This window comes from Sapajus apella, unplaced genomic scaffold, assembly GCF_009761245.1.
Source record: "Sapajus apella isolate SASKATOON/1434 unplaced genomic scaffold, GSC_monkey_1.0 scaffold23, whole genome shotgun sequence".
Lineage (NCBI taxonomy): Eukaryota > Metazoa > Chordata > Mammalia > Primates > Cebidae > Sapajus > Sapajus apella.
In genome coordinates, this window is record NW_022436963.1 from 34,368,476 (window position 1) to 34,376,900 (window position 8,425).

The 8,425-nt window shown below is 37.7% G+C and overlaps 1 non-coding gene across 1 annotated transcript; it reads right to left on the reverse strand.

Annotated features, from left to right (window-relative positions):
- Positions 1 to 4,839: 4,839 nt before the first annotated feature.
- Positions 4,840 to 4,962, reverse strand: LOC116559656. The gene has a single exon (XR_004272559.1). It is a non-coding gene; the product is annotated as a U4atac minor spliceosomal RNA (small nuclear RNA).
- Positions 4,963 to 8,425: the final 3,463 nt, after the last annotated feature.

The following is an 8,425-nucleotide window of genomic DNA, read 5'->3' on the forward strand; positions in this document are numbered from 1 at the left end:
GTTTTTTACTGATGAGGAATTTTAAGTGTCCATCAATTTCATGATACATATGATGTAGACACTGAGAGATTGTTCTTAGGTTGTAATGACAGAAATATAGATTACAGGACCACAGAGATATTATTATTGATCTTGATCTTGATCTTGACTGGTCAGGCTTCATCTAAAATGTATACCAATTCTGGGTACATCACCGGATAGAAGATACTCAGAAACGAGGGAACAGAATGACGTAGCTTCTGAAAACTATGTCATAAGACAAACTGAAATGCTTGAGGTATATATCTCAGAGATTTTTAAAAAATGGAAGTTATATTTCTATAGTTATTTGCACAATTTTTAAATTATCTTAAGGTTGAAGCGTTTTAAGGATCACAAAATCAATACTGCCTTCCTTTAAGATGTGTTTCAAACCAGCTCTTGGCTTTTTACTTTGGCTAAGGGACTTAATATCTGACAACTTTCTTTGCTGGCCCATGAAAGTAAGCCTAAAACTAGAATTTATCAACGTTGCTTGAAAGTTAATTCTATTACAGGTAATAGTGGAGTATTGGATGTCGTCCATTCATCCAGTGGTGCCTGGCCTCATTAATCACCAGAGGTAACAGTGCAGAAGGAGTTCTCAAGTCAGCACAGCCAGATTCCTTAGCAAACTGATACTTGAAGGAGTAGACACTGTAATGTAATAAAGCTGCCTGATCAATGCAATCACAGCTGGGCTCACAGCTCTTCAATCTTTTGTAAGTAAACAGCATATCAAGCATTAGGACATTTATTTAACAAACATTTTGGAGTGCCTAATGATCATAGAACATTGTGCTGGTAAGCTCAAGAATCAGGTATATAATTCAGCAGGATACAATTTATGCCTTTAAAGAACTTAGCAATGAGTGTAAGTGACATTATATGCCTAAGAGAAGACAAGGGGAGATCACAGAGAGCATCTAAACAACATTAATGTCTCAATTCCTCTTTCATGCTCTAGACAGACATTGCTAATGAACGTGACAATCTTTCCTGTTAAGCCTAGATACAGTCTCAGAATCCTCAAGACAATTCTCCAGGCAGCTTTTATTAACCAACCAGATTTTGTTCCTGAGATGAAGTCTACTTGCCACTCCTGAATTGGAGTGGCAAGGTGAGACTGATTCCCAATGCAGAGATTAGGAAAGTCAGTTGAACTGGCACTAGAAGAGTGGCTAGAATGTCTTCACATAGGGATTTGAGTAACTTTCTCTGCATATGGAAGAAATGACATGAGCCATGTCTGAGGTACCAAAGAAAGAGCAGTGTGGTCTGGCTAAAGTCTATAGCAGCGGAGGTAAGGCTGGAGACAGATGGCCAAAAGCTTGGATGCTACACTAGTATTTGGAAGTTATTTGGAGTGCAAATAGAACCATTCACAATACTACATCATAGAAGTGATTTTAGAAATGTCATTAGCTGGACTCTCTAGGAAAAACAAGAAGAGTTAAAAGTAAATTTAAAAAAGAGAAGTTAGTTATATAGTCAAAACATAGCAGGAAGAGGGTAGGAAGGTATGAACAGTGAAAGTAAACAGTGGGTGAGTCATCCTGGAGAAGAGACAGTATTGATAATGGTCCAGCCCCAGGAGTGGGAGGATGGCAAACGAGCACAGCTGAACATGACTGTGGGGTGTTGAGTATGAGTGAAGAGAGAATGTGGTATCTTTAACTGCATTCAGCCGTTCTCATGCTGCTATAAGGACATACCTGTGACTGGACATACCTGAGACTGACACTTAATTGACTGTGAGTCCATTAAGGAAAGAGGTTTAATTGAGTCACAGTTCTGCATGACTGGGGAGGTCTCAGGAAACGTACAATCATGGTGGAAGGGGAAGCAAACACGTCTTCTTCACAGGGTGGCAGGAGAGAGAAGAATGAGAGCGGATGGTGGGGAAAGCCCCTTAGAAAACCATCAGATCTCATGAGAACTCACTATCAATGAGAACAGCATGAGGGTAACTGCCCCTGTGATTCAGTTACCTCCCACAGGGCCCCTCCCATGACATGTGGGGATTATGGGAACTATAATTCAAGATGAGATTTGGGTGGGAACACAGCCAAACCATATCCTTAACTAAGACCGATAAGTCTGGTTCTGTTTGGAACACACTGAACATGAGGTGTGGGTGGAATACCCTGTCAATGTGTCTAGATAGAATTTAAAAATAAGGGTCTAATATTTTGGGGAAAATAGAAAGTAGAGACATAAACATGAGAGCAACAGCTACAAATAAGTAGGATCTCAGCATGGATGAGAGGGACAATGGCCAAGAGACAACTTGGAAGTAGCCTGAAGGAAGAGAGGCACACAAAGGAGGTGCATTTTTTTTCTAAGATAATAACTCCTATACAAGGTTATAGAAAATTTTGAATCAAATAGGATTTTGTTTCAAAACAAACTCATACAACAACTTCGGTCCTAACTCTTGGTGTAGTCAACTACAGACCACCATCAGAATCACTCAATTCCTAAATCCAGGTTGCTCAGGATGGAAAGAACTTCCTGGGACAAAGCTGTGAAGAGGCTGTTAGAGCTACAAATAGCTCCCAGCTAAATTGGCCTTGCAGGGCCCAGTGGAGAGAAGCATTCACTCATGCACCTCAAATATATCTATGGTACCTTGCTGAGTCAGGTTTTGACTTGATGCTAGGAATACAGAAATGAATGAAACTCAAACCCTTCAAAGCCTTAAGGAGGCTGTAATTTAGCAGAGTTGACGCACATGAAAATGTTAACAAAACCATGGTAGACAAAACAATTTGTCTGTTGAAGGAGAAGGGTAATAAGAAAAGGCTAACCAGGTCTAAGAGATTTTTCTTTGGTTTTCAAGGGCCCTGTACTTGACCTGGGGCCACTAAAATATGGATGGATGGATGGATGGATGGATGGATGGATGGATGGAGGATGAGTAGATGGATGGATGGGTGGAGGATGGATGAATGAAGCATACATTTGTTGAAGATAGTGATGTGGAATAATTGTTTACATATTGGAGTTACTATCTTTACCCTGCTAGCTAAAAAAATACTGGTTGAGTCTCTTTCCTTTCTATACCCTGAAACAAAGATGCTTCAACTCCCACAAGTCTTCTTTCCAATCTCTGATGGATTGGAAGAAAGATTAAAAGGGACAAAAAAAAAAACCCACAAAACAAAATAATCCCCCACGTACCTACTGATTCCTACGTAGTAAAAAACTGAGAGTTAATGAACTATACCACTCCTACCCCTAACCTCTGCTGTATGTGGGTGGTGGGGGGTAGGAGTATGATATCTAGAATGAGGAAGAGAGTTATTTCTAGGTATGAGTTAGTAGCCCCAGAATGTTACTGAACTGATAAGCTAGGAAATGACAGGACCAGCATGTGCTTCCAAGTTCTATACAACGTCCAGGTTGAAATCAGAATCAGCTTGGATTATGCCTCTGTGATTATATGATGAAAACACTAGCTTCCTTTGAACTCTGAATTCAGACCCTATGACTAGTACTCATCAATGAACTGTAAATGGACACGGCACTTGTCCCTTTTAGACTGATGCAAATAAGAGTTGGTGAGCCTTCTCCACACTCTTTCTTCCCACCCTGGTGATCTAGAAATGATCTAGAAATTCTAGATGTCATAATCAAGACGGAAGAGGCTACCAGAGTGGGAAATCTACCTTTGATGACTTATGCCAAGATAATATCAGGGTTTATTTGTTCTTGCAGCATAGCCTAGCATTGTTATAACCAACATTTAACACCACTCTGACCATAAATCACTTGGGTCACAAATTCATTACAGTTATTACAGTAATGCTAAATATTTTAAGGCTTCATACTCATTTTTATACTGCTTCACCTCCCAATTCTTCACCAATCCTTCACCTCCCAATGCTTCATCAATTCTAGCCTCTAAAATATATAAGCACTCATACCCTGTTTTATTATTATACATATATATATCATACTTTTAATAAAAATGCAAGCCAGAAATTCAAAGAAAAGATATTAATATTCATATCTATCTAAATCAATCATTGTTTGTTTTTCTTAAAGACACTATATTGGATGATGATACATTTTAAACATGGTTTTTATACTAACAAAACACTTAGAAAGGCACTAATAGGAGACACAATTGATATTACATCTATGTATGAATAGGAAACTGACATAAGTTTAGTATCTTGTTTTAAGATAGTACACTTATTTCAAAGAACATTTGTAGAGGTGGCTTGGAAGATAGATCATTTTTATTTCCATAGCTTTAGGGGTAAATTGTAACTACCCTCTCATTTTTTCTATTAAAAAAGATACAGAAAAAAAAGGGGAAAAAATTTTTTAAGCCTCTAGCATAAATATTAGGAACAGCCAGGAACACAAAGAAAGAAAAAAAGAAGAAAAAAAAGAAAAAGCTTTTGGCTATTATATTGTTACAATATATCAATACTGTCCCATAAAGTTTTTATGTGACCATCTCAAGATGTGATGAAAAAGAAGTCATAAGTTTAAAATAAAACTCTCCCTGTAGTTCTCTTCTAATCACTCTACATGTGATGCTATGGCAAATATTATCTCTGAATTATGAAGGAAAACAGAAGGTAGACTAAAAAAAAATGACAAAAAACAGAGCAAAAAATATTTTAAACATCATCACTCATTAAACCATTCTCAAGGTATGTAGAAAGATGACAAAATCTCTATCATCTAATGTCAAGTATTGTAAAAGTCACAATCCTTTTTCTCTTTTCTAAAAATTTTTAAATTTTAAAAGTTATTTTTGGAAAAGAAATTTTTTTTAAAAAACTATTTTCGGAAAATAATTTTTTTTTCAAAATTGCATGAAGGTAAAGCCAAGTTCTAGTTATGCGCGTGTGTTATGTAGATGTTAGCAGTACTGCCTGCATTACATACTCATTGGACACCAGTGCAACTCCAAGAAAAGAAGAGTAGTAATTATTTTTCTATTTCCCTCTTGACCCATCCATCCATTCCTGTAATCATGTACCCATTCCTTCATCTAACTCCCCTTCCATGCATTCATTCATTTCATTGGCTAAATGTTCAATTACTATGAAATGCCAGTGCCACCCTCAATGAATTTGGTAAACTATGATGTAAATAATTTTAGAGCAAGGCTGAGGTAGATATGACATAGGAGAGACACCCAAAAAGTGCTAGAAATGGAGAAGAAGTGATCCATCTCACAGTGGATGTCGGAAGACTTCATGAAGCAGAAGTCTGAAGGTAGGTTGAAGACCTAGTGGCTGCTAGTTCAGTGCCTTACAGATGAGGCTGAAGTGGAAAGCAGTATTAATAATAAGCAACCACCTATCTCAAAGCAGGTTTCTTAGCTGCCAATGAGACTGCTAATAATTTCTTCAATCCACTCTTGAAAATCTCAGTCAATAAAAGCAGGAGCAAAAGTTTTACCATTTTCTTTAAAAACAAAAAAATACAATGCAGATTGAGGTGGTGGATTTGTCATTTGCTTTTGTCTTTGTTTTAACTTTGTTAAGCAGAAAGTTCCACAGTGCCTTTCCCAGTGAGGCCTGCAATCAAAATGTCATCAGCTTGCCTCCTCCGATTTTCCAATCTCTCAGGAAAATAGCTGTTTAAAAAAAATAGCAGAACATTTTAACATTATTTCTATGCAGCTGCCCAAAAAGGTGACATTTGGTGAATGTCAGCATTCAGGTATCATTCACATCAGACACTGTGATTTTTTTTTTTAATTTGGGGATTTTACTTTTCTAGTGACAGCTAAGGTTATCCCCCACCTACCCAACACCACCCAAAAAAAAAAAAAAAAACGCACCAAATCCCTACCTTTGGGTATTGAAAAGGGAACTGGGATGTACCTCTGGAGACCACGCATGGGATTGGGATTGCTGTTGTGGAGAGCACTGAGTTACTGTTGAAGCAGCCAGCTTTTGTCTTCTATTTTACATTCATCTTAACTCCCTGGAGACACAGAGCTGGGAATTCTCTTTGCTAGAGTGGCAGGCTCCTCTCCTGTTTTCCCATCAGTTGCACCACTATTTAATCAAGTGAGCTAATCAACTGTGGAGTTCTTAATGGATGTCAGTAACATTTCCTGTGTTATGATTGATGAATCTAACTTTGGACTTAATGCCTTTGTTCAAAATTAGATGACAATAGAATCGAGGTTAGTATCTTTTTTTAAAAAGCTGCATTATGACAGCTAGTAAAAGTTCTCTCAACACAATAGCACCACATTGGTGGTAGTAGAGATTATTTCAGGCAGAGCCTGAACTATTTTAATTCTAATAACTACATAGCTTTTAATATGTATTAATGTTAATCTTCTATTTATGATGACTGATGATAGTATTTTTTCATTAGGGGTCATGCTAAAAGTTTCTTTTCTATATGGAAGTGAAAAAAGAAATGAGTTCTCTCCAGGTATGTTTGTGTGTGTTGAATAAATAATCCTCTATCCATTTCCTCTTATGCCAAAATTCAAAACCATTTATTGAGTCATCTTTCTCCTATCTCTTCTACCTCCCCAATCAATTCCCTCCCTTAAAATAAAAGTTAACAATATGCAGACTACCCATAGAGAAGCCCTTAGGAATTGCCCTCCTGCCTTCCAGGAATGCTGAGTGAAATGAGGGTGGGGTTTGTCCGCAATGTAGTTTCTGAGTATGGGTTTAAATCTAACTATCTCATCCAGAGCCCAGCAAGCACAGGCTCCCTTTACAGTGTCTTCTTTGTTCTTTCTTATTTTCCTTCCTTTTTTGATTAACCAACAATGCTTCTTTATAATAATCTCAAAAGAACATCTTGATAGATTGCAACCATTAAAGGAGTTTTTCCACAGAGAAATGTACTTGAAATGTTCATCAGGTTGAGGGGAGAGGGGACCCTGTGGGAGAGTCCTTAACAGTTATAACAGGAAAAACTAGTAAGACTAAAAATGCCCATTTCAATTAAATGGGGAAAGAGGTTTTTTTAAATTATTAAGTTCTTAAGACAACAAATTATATTATTGTGCCATAAAATTGAGCAAAATACAGAAGGATCTTCTGCATAATAATAAAGAACCATATTAGCTTGATTTTAAAAAAAAATCTTTCATCAGTCCCTAGAAACAGTAATCTCTTGATAATACATAAATCCCAACACTTACGCATTTCTATAAATCCTTTCTCCGTGTGCATTACTTGAATTTTCTATCACTGTGCACTATAACCTATTTAGGAGTAGGTCTTAATTTGTTGGAGGCTCAATGAGAACTGGTTTTATCTTTAAGTATTGTCACCAATTGTCCCTTGTAGAATTCCTGTGGCTCCCTGGGTGGACGTGTTCTTAATGGCAACTCAGTCTGATTGTGTAACTTGTCGGTCACTTTCGGCTATTAAAACCATCTCAGGTTGGTCCTTCAGGCTCATTCATGTTGCTGTCAAAGCATCTATTTTATATTAAATTTCAAGTTGGCTTCTTTTCCTACCCTCCTGAATACAAGCTAAAATAATGACCCCAGACCCTGGAGACAGAGGTGGGTGGCACCTGCAGTTTCTTGGTGAAAGGAGGTGAGGTGAAGAAGAAGGAGAGAAAAGTGGACATCTCCTTTTGTGACCCCACCCCCACCCCATGACTGGGCTGAGCCTTCTCCTTGGCTGACTGCAACCACTCATCTGTTTCTTTGTCTATGGGCTGGAGGAGTTTGAGCTGGGATGCTGGCAGATGCTTCTGATGGGGTTTCACTCCACTCCTTGCCCAACAAGTAAAGCCTCACCTCCAGAATATGAAATTTAAACCTCTTTATAACCTGATTCAAAACTCCCTTTCACCTCAACTCCTTCCTCACTCTACTCCACTCCAGGGACCCTATATTTCAAGATGCCTTTGTCAGTTTGCCAAACATGATGTGCTGTGTCCTGTCTGCAGATTGATCCATTTGCTTTCTTTTGCCCCCGAGTTAGATTGCCTTCTGCTCTTCTCAGCTCTCTAAATTCTCATTTATCCACCCAGAGAGCCTTGAGGTGCTTTGGTCATCTAGGCAGGTTGGGGGCTAGCGATGTTCCTAGTTCATCAAGTTCTCTAGAATTCTGAAACAGAGAAGTCTGGCTACAAGATTTAAATCCAAGTGAAAACTGAAATTATCCAAACCTTTCTATTAGTCATCTACACATCTAGGTGATATTTTCACCCTTACTTTCAGTACTTTCTATAAAGCTGCCATAATTCTTCTATAACTAAAAGACAATTTGAAAATAACAATAAGCCATATAAAAAAGCCATCAGGAAAACATTTACAATGTATTCCACAAGCCCTGTTATTAATTCTCATATAAGCGATGCTATTTTCTTAAAACAAATAAATTATAAAAATCATGCAGCAAAATAAAACTCTGTTCCACTGAATGCTACTTTATTGAGAAATACA